The sequence below is a fragment of the Megalobrama amblycephala genome, linkage group LG12 (genome assembly GCF_018812025.1).
Source record: "Megalobrama amblycephala isolate DHTTF-2021 linkage group LG12, ASM1881202v1, whole genome shotgun sequence".
Classification (NCBI taxonomy): domain Eukaryota; kingdom Metazoa; phylum Chordata; class Actinopteri; order Cypriniformes; family Xenocyprididae; genus Megalobrama; species Megalobrama amblycephala.
In genome coordinates, this window is record NC_063055.1 from 19,057,370 (window position 1) to 19,073,212 (window position 15,843).

Below are 15,843 nucleotides of genomic sequence, written 5' to 3' on the forward strand. Positions count from 1 at the left end.
AACAAAATAACATGAGGATTCACACATTGTCACATCACGCACCTGCAGTGCTTGTGTGAACGGAGAAAAACTGAATAAATGGCCTATGAATATGTATTAAAGGTGCCCTAGAAGTGAAAATTGAATTTACCTCGGCATAGTTAAATAATTAGAGTTCTGTACATGGAAATGAATCTCAAACACCATTGTTTCCTCCTTATGTAAATTTGATTTGTGCAAAAGACCTCTGAAGAACAGGCGAATCTCAACATAACACCAACTGTGACGTAACAGTCCGGAGCATTAATATGTACGCCCCCAAATTTTGCATATGCCAGCCCATGTTCAAGGCATTAGACAAGCCAGTATTAATGTCTGGAGCTACACAGCTGAATCAACAGACTTTATGCAGGTAAGCAAGCAAGGAAAATAGCGAAAAATGGCAGATGGAGCAATAATAACTGACATGATCCATGATAACATGATATTTTTAGTGATATTTGTAAACTGTCTTTCTAAATGTTTCCTTAGCATGTTAGCATGTTGCTAATGTACTGTTAAATGTGGTTAAAGTTACCATTGTTTCTTACTGAGAGCCAGAGCCATGTTGTTATTTTCATTATTAAACACTTGCAGTCTGTATAATTCATAAACAAATCCTTTATAAATCTCTCCAACAGTGTGTAATGTTAGCTTTAGCCACGGAGCACTATCAAAACTCATTCAGAATCAAATGTAAACATCCAAATAATACCATACTTAAGTGATTAGACATGCTGCATGACGAACACTTTGTAAAGATCCATTTTGAGGGTTATATGAGCTGTGTGAACTTTGTATATGCAATGTATTATAGAGTTGCAAGCTTGGGGGTGGGGAGCGCGACCATTTAAAGGGGAAGCACGCTGAATCGGCGCATTTATAATGATGCCCCAAAATAGGCAATTAAAAAACTAAATAAAAAAAAAAATAAAATCTATGGGGTATTTTAAGTTGAAACTTCACAGACACGGGTGTTTTTGGTGTAAAATTAATTTCTTTTGCATGAGTTACTTCCTCTTCATGGCCGGGTGAGGTTTTTAAACCATGCATTTTTAGGGGCATGATATTCAAATGACGATTGTTTATTTGTTGAATCACACGTGAACCCTGTCATAAGATGATTTCTGCACTCGTTTCTAAGTTAGATTGGTAAATGAGGCCCAATATGCCTACATATTTTTCTTCAGGAGGTTGTCATGTTGTTGCGATGGAGATGTGAATAAATACAGGCATGAACCATAAAATATGAAAAAAGTAATGCATTGAAAAGCTCTGTGCCCTGATATCAGCCTCACTGACATCACAGCGCACTGGCAGACTATGACATAATCAGAAATTATGTCACAAGATGATCTGTCATTAGAGATTACATCACGCCTTCTTAGAATCCCATCATTAAAACATAGGGCTAACATTAAAATCAAGATATAGAGGCTAAATTCCAATACTTTTAACATCTGATTTAAGAATGTAACATTTTGAACTGGAATAAAATGTGATGCTTTTGAGCTCTATAAAAATGACAAAACTATATCATAGCAAACATAGTTTCTGCCAAAAATATCTTGGTTACACTACAATTCAGTTTATGTTTCCTTTGTGTACAGCCTCTACTCTGTTTCTTCATTATTACCAACTCAAGCCAAGACTCATTTCAAACATCTCGACAAGTGATGAAAACCAATTGTTTCTGAAGCCATATCAGCATTGCTTTGAACAGCAATCTCATAAAGCATATTATTGGGTCACATGGCCCTGGTGGGTGCCATGATCAAATTTCCCACTGATAGAAGAAATATCTTGTGACAGTCCCCAATCCCCCATACACACTTGTGTGTATAATAGCTTCTACACAATGATAAGATCCACAAATGCAACTGTCAAGCCATTGACTATTATTTTTACACTGTTGTTGCCTGTTTATCTAGGATTGGACAATCAAAAATTAATCACAGAAAACAATACAGAGAGACTGTTACATCACTGTTGCAACAGATCTTAACTATTAAACAAGCATTCTCAGCTCTTGCTGAATTTTCTACTGTTGAAGAACTGCTCTACTTCTTGTTTTGAAAGAACTAACGCTGTTTTCTCTCATGCTGCGGGTGCTGTGTGAAGATGTCTTATTTTGTTATTAATCGTGACTCATTGCTTTGAGCTTACACACATGCACTGTTGGAGCTGCTCTCTCTTATTGATGGTTTGTGTAAAGCTGAGAGAAACAAAAGTATTGCTGATTTTTTTTTTTTCTGTCATTTTAGGCTACTCAGCTTAGCTACTGAATACAGTTTTGGTTTTACAGTATTGTTTTGAGAGAATGGAGCATCATTTTTATTCACATCAGGGAAAAACTTTGGTTACACTTTATTTTTTAGTCCCCTAGACAGTCTGTTGACTATAAGTAATGTTGCACCTATGTCAACTAACTCACATTGGAGAATTAGAAAACTGTTAGTGTTAGTGGAATAAGTGGTTAGGGTTAGTAGAATAAGTTGACTTACTTATAGGCCCTGTTCACCCCTGATATTAAGATGTGTTTTGGTCAGTCTGATCACAAGAAGACGAGGGAGACACATTCCTGTTTATACCTAGTATTTTAATCCATCTCTTTTGTCCACTTTCAACCACTTCTGTTCATATTTCTTTGAGGGGACGGTCTATGGGCGGGTAAATGTATGGTTTTTTTTCCAGATCTTTCAATCTACTGGAGAAAATAAGCTTGTTCAGTTTACATATGAACATGACCAGAGATGATGGAAAAACAAAAGGAGAGCAGCAGTTTTTGCTTCTCCTCTGATAACCGCAAGACCAGCTGAGCGCGTCCAGTGTGTGTTAGAAATCAGGAATGGTGAGAGAACATTGTGTTTGGTTTTTCGTTTTCAAACCAAACTTGGGTCTCTAGCTGACAAAGTTTAAATCCTGTCTGGCTAGTGCGCTTCCCATAATGTTTAAGCATTAGATCAGTATGTGGAGAGTAGGTGGTCTTTTGTGACTATTCGAACACATTCAGCCACATGAGCATTTACGCCACATTTACTCTACGAAAGCAATCCAGTCAAATGTGTTTTCGACTACCTCTGGAAGTAGTCGAAAGTGGACAAGCTTAAAATGTTTTAGGCCCTGTTTACACCTGTATTTAGCGTCGTCCACTTTTTATCCGATCGACCAAAACCTTAATACCAGGTGTAAATAGGGCCATAGCGAGTAGAATGTCTAAATGGGAACCATCAACTTTAAGTATTACAGTAATTAAATTAACACAACATTAAATCTTGTAAATGTAAAGAGCTGGAAAGTGTTGAATGAAATTTGCACCAAAAAAAAAAAAAAAAAAAAAATCTCACTTAAACAATACAATTCAATTCAATGTCACAGATTTACATAATGGTTTCAAAGCTATTGAATGTAAACTATCATTCCAAAGTTTGGGGTCAATAAGATTTTTTCTTTTTTTAAGAAATTAATACTTTTAATCAGCAAAGAGACATTAATTTGATCAAAAGTGACAGTAAAGACATTTATAATGTTATAAAATATTTCTGTTTCAAATAAATGCTGTTCTTTTTAAAGGTGTCATCGAAAAAATTGAATTTACCTCGGCATAGTTAAATAACAAGAGTTCAGTACATGGAAATGGCATACAGTGAGTCTCAAACTCCATTTTTTCCTCCTTCTTATATAAATCTCATTTGTTTAAAAGACCTCAGAAGAACAGGTGAATCTCAACATAACACTGTTACGTAACAGTCGGGATCATTCATATGTACGCCCCCAATATTTGCATATGCCAGCCCATGTTCAAGGCATTACACAAGGGCAGGCAGTATTAACGTCTGGATCTGTGCACAGCTGAATCATCAGACTAGGTAAGCAAACAAGGACAACAGCGAAAAATGGCAGATGGAGCGATAATAACTGACATGATCCATGATTACATGATATTTTTAGTGATATTTGTAAATTGTCTTTCTAAATGTTTCGTTAGCATGTTGCTAATGTACTGTTAAATGTGGTTAAAGTTACCATTGTTTCTTACTGTATTCACAGAGACAAGAGAGCCGTCCCTATTTTCATTATTAAACACAGTCTGTATAATGCATAAACACAACTTCATTCTTTATAAATCTCTCCAACAGTGTGTAATGTTAGCTTTAGCCACGAAACACCATCAAACTCATTCAGAATCAAATGTAAACATCCAAATAAATACTATACTTACGCGATTAGACATGTTGCATGACGAACACTTTGTAAAGATCCATTTTGAGGGTTATATTAGCTGTGTGAACTTTGTTTATACAATGATAGAGTTGAGAGCTCGGGAGGGGGCGGAGAGCGCGAGCAATTACAGGGGCCGCAGCCTGAATCTGCGCATTTCTAATTATGCTTCAAAATAGGCAGTTAAAAAAAATAATTTTAAAAAACCTATGGGGTATTTTGAGCTGCAACTTCACAGACACATTCAGGGGACACCTTAGACTTATATTACATCTTGTAAAAAAACATTCGATGGCACCTTTAACTTTACATTTATCAAAAAATGTATAATGATTACTTATAGGCCCTGGTTACACCTGGTATTAAGACAAAGGAGACACATTCCTGTTTACACCTAGTATTTTAATCCGTCTCTTTTGTCCACTTTCAACCACTTCTGTCCTTATTTCTTTGAGGGGATGGTCCATGGGCTGGTAAATGTAATAAGAATTAAAAATAATGTAATAAGAAATGTTTCTTGAGCACCGAATCAGCATATTAGAATGATTTCTGAAGGATCATGTGACACTGAAGACTGGAGTAATGATGCTGAAAATTCATCTTTGCATCACAGGAGTAAATTACATTTCAAAATATAGTAAAATAGAACACAGTTCTTTGAAATTGTAATATTTCACAATATTACTGTTTTACTGTATTTTTCATCAAATAAATGCAGCCTTGGTGAGCATAAGAGACTTAAAAAAATTACCAACCACAATGTTTTGAAAGGTAGTGCATGTTCATGTAACAGAGTGAACTGAATTAAGCAGCAATATGCTCCTTTAGTATAGTCAGAATATTTCTTATTGAAGAATAGTGACCAGAAGAACCTGTCACAGGACCATATAATACACACCGCTTGACTTCAGAATGACCTTTGCCAAGTGAAGAAATAGAGAGCAAGATGAAAAATACCAACATTTGAGCAACTTAATAGGACAATATGGCATTTCACTGCTCCCCTTGAGTTATTTCAGCCCACCTCAGTATCACCTGTATTGGAACCAACAAAACCTGGACTGGAGCAATATACACAATGTACACATACAGAATAGACTAGATAAACAAACTGCCAATAATTGTAATTTGGTGGTGGAAGCGGTTCTGGATCATTTTATGTCAATTTAACCCCTGCTTCCAGTGACGACCCCACGCTGAAACAACTGTCACCGCCACGCTTTAAAAACCAGGACGGGTCTTGTTTACTAAAGGAATCCCCCTGACACGTACTGTACTACACCTCGTTCCTGCACAGCAGAGCTCCGCTCATTCGTCTTGCACTCAATTATTCAGACTCTAACTCTATAAAAACCCCATCAATAAAAGATCGGCAGAGAGCGAGCGAGCAGGAAACGGTAGGACAAAAGCCTCTTTTACATGCACACACAAAAGCATGGCAGGTAGAGGTTGGAGAGCCGCCTCACTCTTCATAAACTCACAAAGGAGCCCGTCATCATCCTGAGAGGGCTTTTATAGAGATAAACACAGACATTGATTTGGCTCTCAGGGAGATGTTGGTTTAGGCCACGCTGTAAATGCTGAGCAGCATGAGCCGGGTCGAAACACAATCGCTAGAAGCGGAGCTAAATACCAGGTGAGAGAGGGACTGTCAAAGAAAATGACACATCAGTCAGCCACTGCAGTGAGATGCTGAAAGGGCGGGGGGGATGGGGGGATGCTCAATCCTGACAGTGAGCGTAATCGGCTAAATTAAAAATGGAAGAGCCGCTGCTCTCGCTGCATAAAGTCTAAGAAGACTGAATTAAAAGTGTCATTGGGATTAATGACTGGGTGTCTGATAAAAATGGCAAATTAGCTATTAGAAAGACTTAGAATTAGAATAAAGAGACACATTTGCATCATATTTGTTCTGCTGAATTAACACATATTATTATTCAGATCTTTCTCATCTGGTGAGAAAGCCAATCCTATAGACAGCATGTCAACTTTCTTACTATAAATGTACTTTATTTTTCATCTTGTTTTTAGTTTTTTTTTTGCCTTTTCATCTATTTGCAATTTTTGTGGACTGATTTTTCAGTCCATTTTTCAGTCTTTTGATCAACACACTCTTGTTTTTGGGTTTTTTTGGGTCATTTTTACTGTCAAAACAAATGATGAACCCCCTCACATACCTACCCAGTGCTGGGTCAATGCAACCCAATGTACCCAATGGTCTGTGCCAAACCGGTTAAAAATGGATACATTTGTCAACGGTCATTTTGTGTTCTGTTCTGAGAGAAAACTTGTATTACATTGTATTCCTATCAAATGATTGCTGTACAAACAGGAAAACATCTGTAGTCTCACGTTTTGGCTTTTTTGTTTACAAGTACATCACAGCTAACATCTGCATGCAACGCTAGCCCCCTACAAATGCAGTATAAACCTAAACTACACTTAAAGCAAATGACGTTCCGGCGCCAGCATGGAAGTTTGACCATCCACCTAACAAATTCGTGACCAGGGCTGAAACACGATTCAACATCGCTAACATACTGTATGTAACAAAGTTGTCGTGCCCTCCACTGACAATAGAAGTGCTATTGATCTGAGCTAGTGTCGCAGCTGTGGTCAAGCCTACTGATACCAGTTTTCTTTCCACAGACGTTTCTAAAACGTTTACTCAATGATTTTGATTTTTTTTATTTTTATTTATTTTTTTTTTTTATTGAAAAACACTGACTTGATATTGAAAACAAAATGTTGTATATGAAATAATCAGGGTATCTTCCGTTCATTCATGTTTTGATTTGATATTGAAATCAGAAAAATGAGAAAACTGCACTTTTTTTCGTTTTTCATTTACAAAATGAAAACGAAAAAACAAAAAATTGGCTTGATTTTTCTTTTTTCTTTCTGTGGTAAGAAACAAATAAGCAGTTTGAATATTCGATCTCTACATGTGGGCTGGAATGAAACGGCTCTTTCCGCTGATTGGTCAACCAGATGTCAAACCATGTCGTCATCAGTTGTTCATCGGTTCAGCTCAACAGAATAAAAGTCCCTCGCTCTACAGCTGTAAGGATTCTTAACGCGTTTATTCTACATTTTATGTCTTTCTCACGAAATATTAATTTACTTTGCAGCTGCACACAATTACCCCCCATTCTACAACGTTGGCACAATGCCTGTTTTATTGAAGTGACCAAATATAAAAATCTAGCGAAGCTGCTCAACGCACTGGCCAGTGAATGCATAGGTATACACTGAATTAAAAAAGTGCAAATCAGTAGCCTATCGATGTAAATATGCAGCAGTCATAACTTTTGTTTTAGACAACACCCTGAGTTTTGGACATGGGATGAATTTGACATATGACAGATATGAAATATATTACATGTTATTAGTTCATCAAAGCGGTGCTATAGAGAGATGGACTTAAAATGCGAATTGGATGATTTGACGGAGGTGAACTCGTTTATGCCAATTCGAAATAGGCTATCACACATTTAAAAAAAAGTAAAATAAATAAATAAAGGGAAAAATGTTAAAACAGTGTTAAAAATAACCTTTATAGTGCTCTCTTAAGAAGATATCAATTATACTTTATCAATATTAGGATATATATCAAAACCCTGAAATAACACTAACAATAATAAGATAAAGAGTATTTTTATAGCCTATTTATTGCTATCTGTCTGTGTCAGAAATTAACTGTAATTGATTTAGTTGATTAATTGATTTTCAGGGGATTTTAGGATTTTTCCTAATCTTACTAAATATGTATGCTTTCTTTAATGTTAAGTTCTTAAATTTAGTCATTTAAATAACAATAAAATGATGCTATAGGTTGTTACCAATTAAATCAGTATCGAACAAAGGCTTGCAGAGGTAGCAAAGAAGCAGCACCTGAAGTTGCTTTTAGATTTATGAGTTGTTAGATTGCTCAGAGACGGCAGTATATGTGTAGGAATTACAATTGCATAATGTAATCATATTAATGTTTTAAACATCATTTTGAATACAGAAAATTTTAAATGACAAAATTAAACGATAACTGGATTATGAAATTAATGTCGCCAGTAGGTGTTAGCAAGTCATTGTGCTAATCATTGAGTCATTTATTTAAGCGATTCGTTCAAAACGCTGATTCATGCAAGAATATATCAATTGGATCTCTATAATCTTTTGGGCCATTGACTCGCTCAGTCAACTGATTTGTTCAAAGACTGCTCTGTGCGCTACGAGTCAGTCACACAACATTTCTGATATGCATTGGAAGTTTAGTTGGCAGAGAAAATAAAACACTGTTTTGTCTGACATTCATTAATACTCAATATTAATGAAATAAACTCAGAATATTGCCTTAAACAAAAGTTATAACTTTAAGAAAAGGAAAAAATAGCATGTTGCCTATTGATTAACTGAATATTTGACATTTGACATGTCCTACACTTCTCTATGAAAACAAAACTCAAAATAGAATAGGCCTCATAGATATGCTGTGACTGTAAAATACACACACATACATACATAATATAATAAACGCGTTAAGAATCTGTACAGCTGTATAGCAAGGGACTTTTATTCTGTTGAGCGGAACCGATGAACAACTGATGACGACATGGTTTGACGTCTCTCTCCTTGACCAATCAGCGGAATCAGGGTATCTTCCGTTCATTCATGTTTTGATTTGATATTGAAATCAGAAAAATGAGAAAACCGCACATTTTTTCGTTTTTCATTTTTAAAATGAAAACGAAAAAACAAAAAACTGGCTTGATTTTTCTTTTTTCGTTCTGGGGTTGAAAACAAATAAGCAGTTTGAAAATTCGATCTCTACATGTGGGCGGGAATGAAACGCCTGATTCCGCTGATTGGTCAACCAGACGTCAAACCATGTCGTCATCAGTTGTTCATCGGTTCCGCTCAACAGAATAAAAGTCCCTCGCTCTACAGCTGTACAGATTCTTAACGCGTTTATTCTACATTTTATGTCTTTCTCATCAAATAGCCAGACTAGTGAATGGCTTGACACAAATCGTTCAAGTCGGGGCTTAATTCTGTGTAGACATTAATTCATCATGAGAAATATTAGTTTATCTCATAAATATTAATTTACTTTGCAGCCTCACACAACTAGCCTACCCCCAGCCTACAACTTTGAAACATTGAGTGTAAAAATGTCTTTTGTTTTAGACAACATGGGATGGATATGAAATGATAGATAGGCTATGAATATTATGCCAATTCTATTTTGTTTCTATTTTTTTTTTTCATAGAGAAGTGTAGGACATGTCAAATGTCAAATATTCAGTTATCCTTGTGTATCATATATATATAGGCCTATATATAATAGGCAACATGCTATTTTTTCCTTTTCTTAAAGTTATAACTTTTGTTTAAGGCAATATTCTGAGTTTATTTCATTATTCATTAATACTGAGTATTAATGAATGTCACACAAACCGGTGTTTTAATTTCTCTGCCGACTAAACTTTAATTCCTACACATATACTGCCGTCTCTGAGCAATCTAACAACTCATAAATCTAAAAGCAACTGCAGGTGGTGCTTCTTTGACACCTCTGCAAGCCTGGTTGATACTGATTTAATTGGTAACAACCTATAGCGTCATATTATTCTAATTTAATTGACTAAATTTAAGAACTTAACATAAAAGAAAGCATACATATTTAATAAGATTAGGAAAAAATCCCAAAATCCCCTGAAAATAAATTAAATCAATTACAGTTAATTTCTGACACAGACAGATGACAATAAATAGGCTATAAAAATACTCTTAATCTCATTATTGTTAGTGTTATTTCAGGGTTTTGATATATAGCCTAATATTGATAAAGTATAATTGATATCTTCTTAAGAGAGCACTATAATGGTTATTTTTAACACTGTTTTAACATTTTCCCCTTTATTTATTTTACTTTTTTTAAATGTGTGATGGCCTATTTCAAATTGGCATAAACGAGTTCACCTCCGTCATCAAATCATCCAATTCGCATTTTAAGTCCATCTCTCTATAGCACCGCTTTAATGAACTAATAGCATGTAATATATTTTCATATCTGTCATATTTCAAATTCATCCCATGTCCAAAACTCAGGGTGTTGTCTAAAACAAAAGTTATGACTGCTGCATATTTACATCGGCTACTGATTTGCACTTTTTAATTCAATGTATGCCTATACATTCGCTGCCCAGTACGTTGAGCAGCTTCGCTAGATTTTTATAGTTGGTCACTTCAATAAAACAGGCAGTGTGCTAAAGTTGTAGAATGGGGATAATTGTGTGCAGCAGCAAAGTAAATTAATATTTAAATAGAACTAGATTAAATGTAGAATAAACGCGTTAAGAATCCGTACAGCTGTAGAGCGAGGGACTTTTATTCTGTTGAGCGGAACCGATGAACAACTGATGACGACATGGTTTGACGTCTGGTTGACCAATCAGCGGAAAGAGGCGTTTCATTCCCGGCCACATGTAGAGATCGAATTTTCAAACTGCTTATTTGTTTTCAACCCCAGAACGAAAAAAGAAAAATCAAGCCAGTTTTTTGTTTTTTCGTTTTCATTTTAACATGCGGTTTTCTCATTTTTCTGATTTCAATATCAAATCAAAACATGAATGAACGGAAGATACCCTGATTCAGCGGAAAGAGGCATTTCATTCCCGCCCACATGTAGAGATCGAATATTCAAACTGCTTATTTGTTTCCAAACCCAGAACGAAAAAAGAAAAATCAAGTCAGTTTTCAAGGTGCGGTTTTCTCATTTTTCTGATTTCAATATCAAATCAAAACATGAATGAACGGAAGATACCCTGATTATGAAATGTTCCCATCCTACATATATAACAAAGTACATTTTTATTATTTAAACTGAAAAACTGTTAATATCAGGTTGACTGACCCAGCATCATTTCAAAAAACAGAAATCAGTCTATGCTGATTTGGTACACAAGAAATATTATTATCAAATGTGCTGCTTAATATTTTTGTGGAAACTCTCATACATTTTTTTTCAGAAATATTCGGTGAATGGAAAAACAGTGTTTATTTGAAATATAAATCTTACAATTACAAACTTATAGCATACAATCACATGCAATTTTCATCTGCATACGTATCAAGTCAAATCAAGTTACATTTATTTAGCAGCTTTACAGTGATAACAGGAAAATGATGCATTATGGCTGTTGTTCAGCTGATGTCAGTTCAGTGTTGATTCAGTTCCGTTGTAAAGATCATCAATTATTAAATTAGTTCATTTCACCTATAAAGCAGTTCTGCAAAAAAAAAAAAAAAAAATCATCCACCTCATTTTAGTTCTCATACAACAGCGTCAGTACAGTCGGATCACTAATATTGTTGAATATTGCCTTGGAATCAAACTTTTTTTTTCTCAGTTTCTAATTATGAAAACGAGGATTTGTAATGATTCACTAATTTCTCAATAAATAAACTGCAATATTTACTTACTAAAAGATTTTACTAAAACATTTTAATAAATGAAAATATACCACTTGTTGACTTCCATGAATATTTTTGAGTGATGATGAAATTAATCAGTTAAACTGTTGAACTGATTCATGGAAATGAACTGAATCTTAATGTTGTCATTAATGCTGTAGGATAACAAAACAAGCCTAATGACAGTCTTTAGGAAATGTTCAAATATAAAGTGCGCAATTCGCAGTATTATTCTTAATTTAATATCAGCAGTAAAATCATTGTAAAAATATTGTGAATATTGCTGCAGTCGGGTGGAAATCTCGTATGTCCAAAATAGCTACTTTTCAGGAAATGGAAAAAATACAGTATTTTTAAAGTAATTAAACACTGTGTTGTCAAAGTTGATATTGTAGCTTTATATGGTCAGACATTATATTATTAACATTTTACCAAATTCAAGCTCAAATGGAGTTACAAGGTTTTTGACCAGTGAATGTGGGACATATGTATGCTCCCACCTGGCCGTGTTTGATAAGAGCATCCAGGCTCGCACTCCCCGCAGTTCGGGTCCAGAGAGGCGGCGCTGTGTCTCAGATCATTGGGGTCATAGCATGAGCTAGTAGAGGAGCTTGAGACGGCCTCAGCCCTTTCTCGACCAAAGTTTGCTGACTCCAGTGCTCTTGCTTGGTATCCGGAAGCCCACCCCGCGGCTTCTTCCCCCGAATGTGAGCCTGATGCTGGGACTATCTAGTTCTGAGGAATTAGACAACCTTAGTATAGATGCAGGAAATATTGAGGACTTGCCACCTCTTTCCCCTGCATACGCGAAGCTCTTGGAGGTTGTGACTCGTGCTGTCAACAAACTAAATATCGACTGGCCAGTCAAGAAGCAGGAAGCACAGAGAAAGAGTAAGCTGAATGAGCTTTTCCTGCAAACTAGAGCACAACTTTCACACTGTGGCCTGCATTTCTTTCCCAATCTCCATACTGAGGTATCAAGATTGTGTAAAAGGCCATTCTCATCCCGTATTTCCAAATCTACAGTTTCAAAGTATTCGTCGATCCTGGGGCTGAAGGAGAATGGCTATGGGAAGATGCCCAGGGTGGAAGAGACTTTAGCATCATATATCTCCCCCGACTTTGCGTCAACTGCTCTGACACTGCCCACCATACCAGACATCCTGGAGCCACCAGGACCACCAACTGTCCACTTTGGTTCTCTCTCACACACCCAGTCCCGCTGGGGTTGGATGCTATGGTACAGATGTGGCCAAGGCTATGTCTGTATGCATTTCCCCCGATTGCTCTGCTCCCAGGAGTTCTAGAGAGAGTGAACCAGGAAGGGGTCAGGTTACTCTTGGTGGCCTGTTTTGGCCATCCCGAGTATCGACGGCCCCCCATGGGAGATGCCCATCAGGAGAGACCTCCTATCGCAGGCCAGGGGGATAATACCACCCTTGGCCAGAGCTATAAAAACTGTGGGTCTGGCCCCTGAGGGTCAGTGCTGGTCTCTCGACCAAGGTTACAGAGACCATCTTAAACTCTAGAACTCCCTCCATGAGGAAGCTGTATGCCTTCATTTTCCATTTCATGGTGCAGAGAACACCAGCTGGACCCAGCTGACTGCCCAGCGGCTTCAGTGCTGGAGTTCCTTCAGAACAGTTTTTCTGCCAGTCATTCCCCCTCCACACTTAAGGTTTACTTGGCAGCCATAGCTGCCTTCCATGCACTGCTAAGCAATGGATCTTTGGGGAGACAATAACTTGGTTATTCGTTTCCTGTGTGGTGCTTTGAGGATGAGACCTGTGGCTTATGAGAGGGTCCTGGCCTGGGATTTGGCAATGGTTCTGGAAAGGCTGTCCCTGGCTCCCTTTGAACCAATTGACTCTAGCTCTGAGAAGTTTCTCACGCTCAAAATGGCATTCCTGTTGGCTATAACCTCCCTTAAGAGAATAGCAGATTTGCAGGCACTGTCAGTTGCTTCTTCCTGCTTGGATTTTGCCACAGGTGGGGTCAAAGCTTTCTTGCACCTGAGAACTGGTTATGTGCCTAAAGTGGCAACTAATGTAGCATAGTATACTGATTTGCAGGCCTTTCATCCTCCCCCTCATGTGTCAACGGACTAAGAGAGGCTTTACTTATTTTGCTCTGTGAGGGCTTTGAAGGCATATGTCCTCAGATCTTCCAGTGGAGGAAGTCTGACCAGCTGCTAGTATGATTGGGGTCACCCAAGAAGGAGTCCCCAGCTTCCAAACATACAATCAGTAGGAGGATTGTTAAGGCAATCTCTACAGCTTATGAGGTATGTGGGTTTCCTTCACCTCTGCTGGTTAGAGCTTACTCTACGAGGGGTATGCGGACCACCTAGGCCTTAATGGCAGGGGCCTTTCTCCATGAGGTGTTTGATGCTGCGGGATGAGCCTCCCTGCACACATTTAAAAGGACTTACAGTTTAGACCTGCCTTCCACACCTGGAGCTCAAGTTATGTCGTCCTGAGATGTGCCATTCAGTTTCACACCAGGACAGGCATTTGCCAGTATGGCGCAGTGGGTATTTAGTTCCCCAAAGTGTCGTCATTGATGCAGCGTGAGTTCCCTCGAAAGGGAATGTCTCAGATTATGAATATAACCATTGTTCTCTGAGAAGGAAATGAGATGCTGCATCTCTTTGCCATACTTCCTGCATGCCTGTGAGCAACTTGCATCAGCCTATCAGAAACTAACACTGCCTTGTGCCGGTTTCCCTTTATAGCTTCCTTAGTTTGCCATCAAACGTCATGAGGTGATGCAACGCCAATCAAGATTGGACTAGTTGCACACATGCTTCAGATGGCAATTATGCAGAAGTGTTCCCCAAAGTGTCATCATGAACACAGCATCTCGTTTCCTTCTCAGGGAACAATGGTTACATTCGCAACCTGAGACGTTTTGTCTGTCATTAGAATGACCACATCTAAGGCAACAAGTGCAATGCATTTCGTTTTCATCAACTCACAGATTATAGTTTTTTTTTTCTTTTCTGTTATTTGGCCAAAATCTCATGTTATAAAAGATGAAGTGCTTTGCACAGGCTATTTAGGACAGTAATGGCTATGACTCGAATGCTAGACCAGGGGTACTCAAGTTCAGAGGCCAAGAGGGCCGCATTTTAACCAAATGAAACGCGAAGGGCCACAAATTATAACTTGGATCGTAAGACTTTTATTTAGGCCTACTTAAGACAATATTTGTATTTGTAAAAAATTTTTTTCTTTAATGTTCAATCACACTCTCATGAATTATCTAACTATAACCAATGTTGTAAACATGATAAATAAGATATTCTCTGTGAGCTCAATGATGTGATGACAGATCTGTAATGGGAGCGCTGCTTGCTTTCTGTTTACAACACATTGACATTAAGAATAAAAGGTTTGTTTTTCATGATGCTCAGCAACTTACACACTACAAAGTTTGAGGAATGTCAACTGCATTTCATCATGGAAAAATAAGGTTACTTCGTTTTTTACTTGCGCGCACAGTCTCGAGCCTTTGATGGCGTTCACGAACACAAGTGCTAAGTACCCTAGTGTACGTGTAAAAAAAACGAATATTCACACTAATTTTGGACGCAAATTATAATAAAAATACATTTAATAAAATTTAATGCTGACGGGGCGGATGAATTTAATGCTGACGGGCCTGTTGAGTACCCCTGCGCTGGACTCTTCTCTGCTCCTCAAATACATACAGGTGCTGGTCATATAATTAGAGTATCATTAAAAAGTTGATTTATTTCACTAATTCCATTCAAAAAGTGAAACATATATGTGACCTGATCCAGCAAAATGAGTCACAGTGACCCAAATTTCAAAATTGAGATTTTGGTATCAATGGAAAGATGAGACAATAAGCTTTAAAATGATATCCTAGTCAATCTTTAAAACCCTGAATGGTTTTAAAGATATACCCATTTGAATTATGGTCGTCTGCCCTCTTTTTCCAATTGAAATCCTGAGAAAATCGCTTTTAAAGTTTTTTGCCCGTTTTTTGTTGATATCTTTCAAAATCCATTGCATTTAAAGGGATAAACTATTTATTTTACAGCTTAATTTGACCAAAGACATTTTTTATATATAAATGCTATTAAACCAGGCTGAAGCTCAAATT

The 15,843-nt window shown here is 37.2% G+C and overlaps 1 protein-coding gene across 5 annotated transcripts in view; it reads right to left on the reverse strand.

Moving 5' to 3' along the window:
• Nucleotides 1-15,843, reverse strand: part of kcnip3a (Kv channel interacting protein 3a, calsenilin) — a 91,831-nt gene that overhangs the window by 52,248 nt on the left and 23,740 nt on the right. The window lies entirely within an intron of this gene.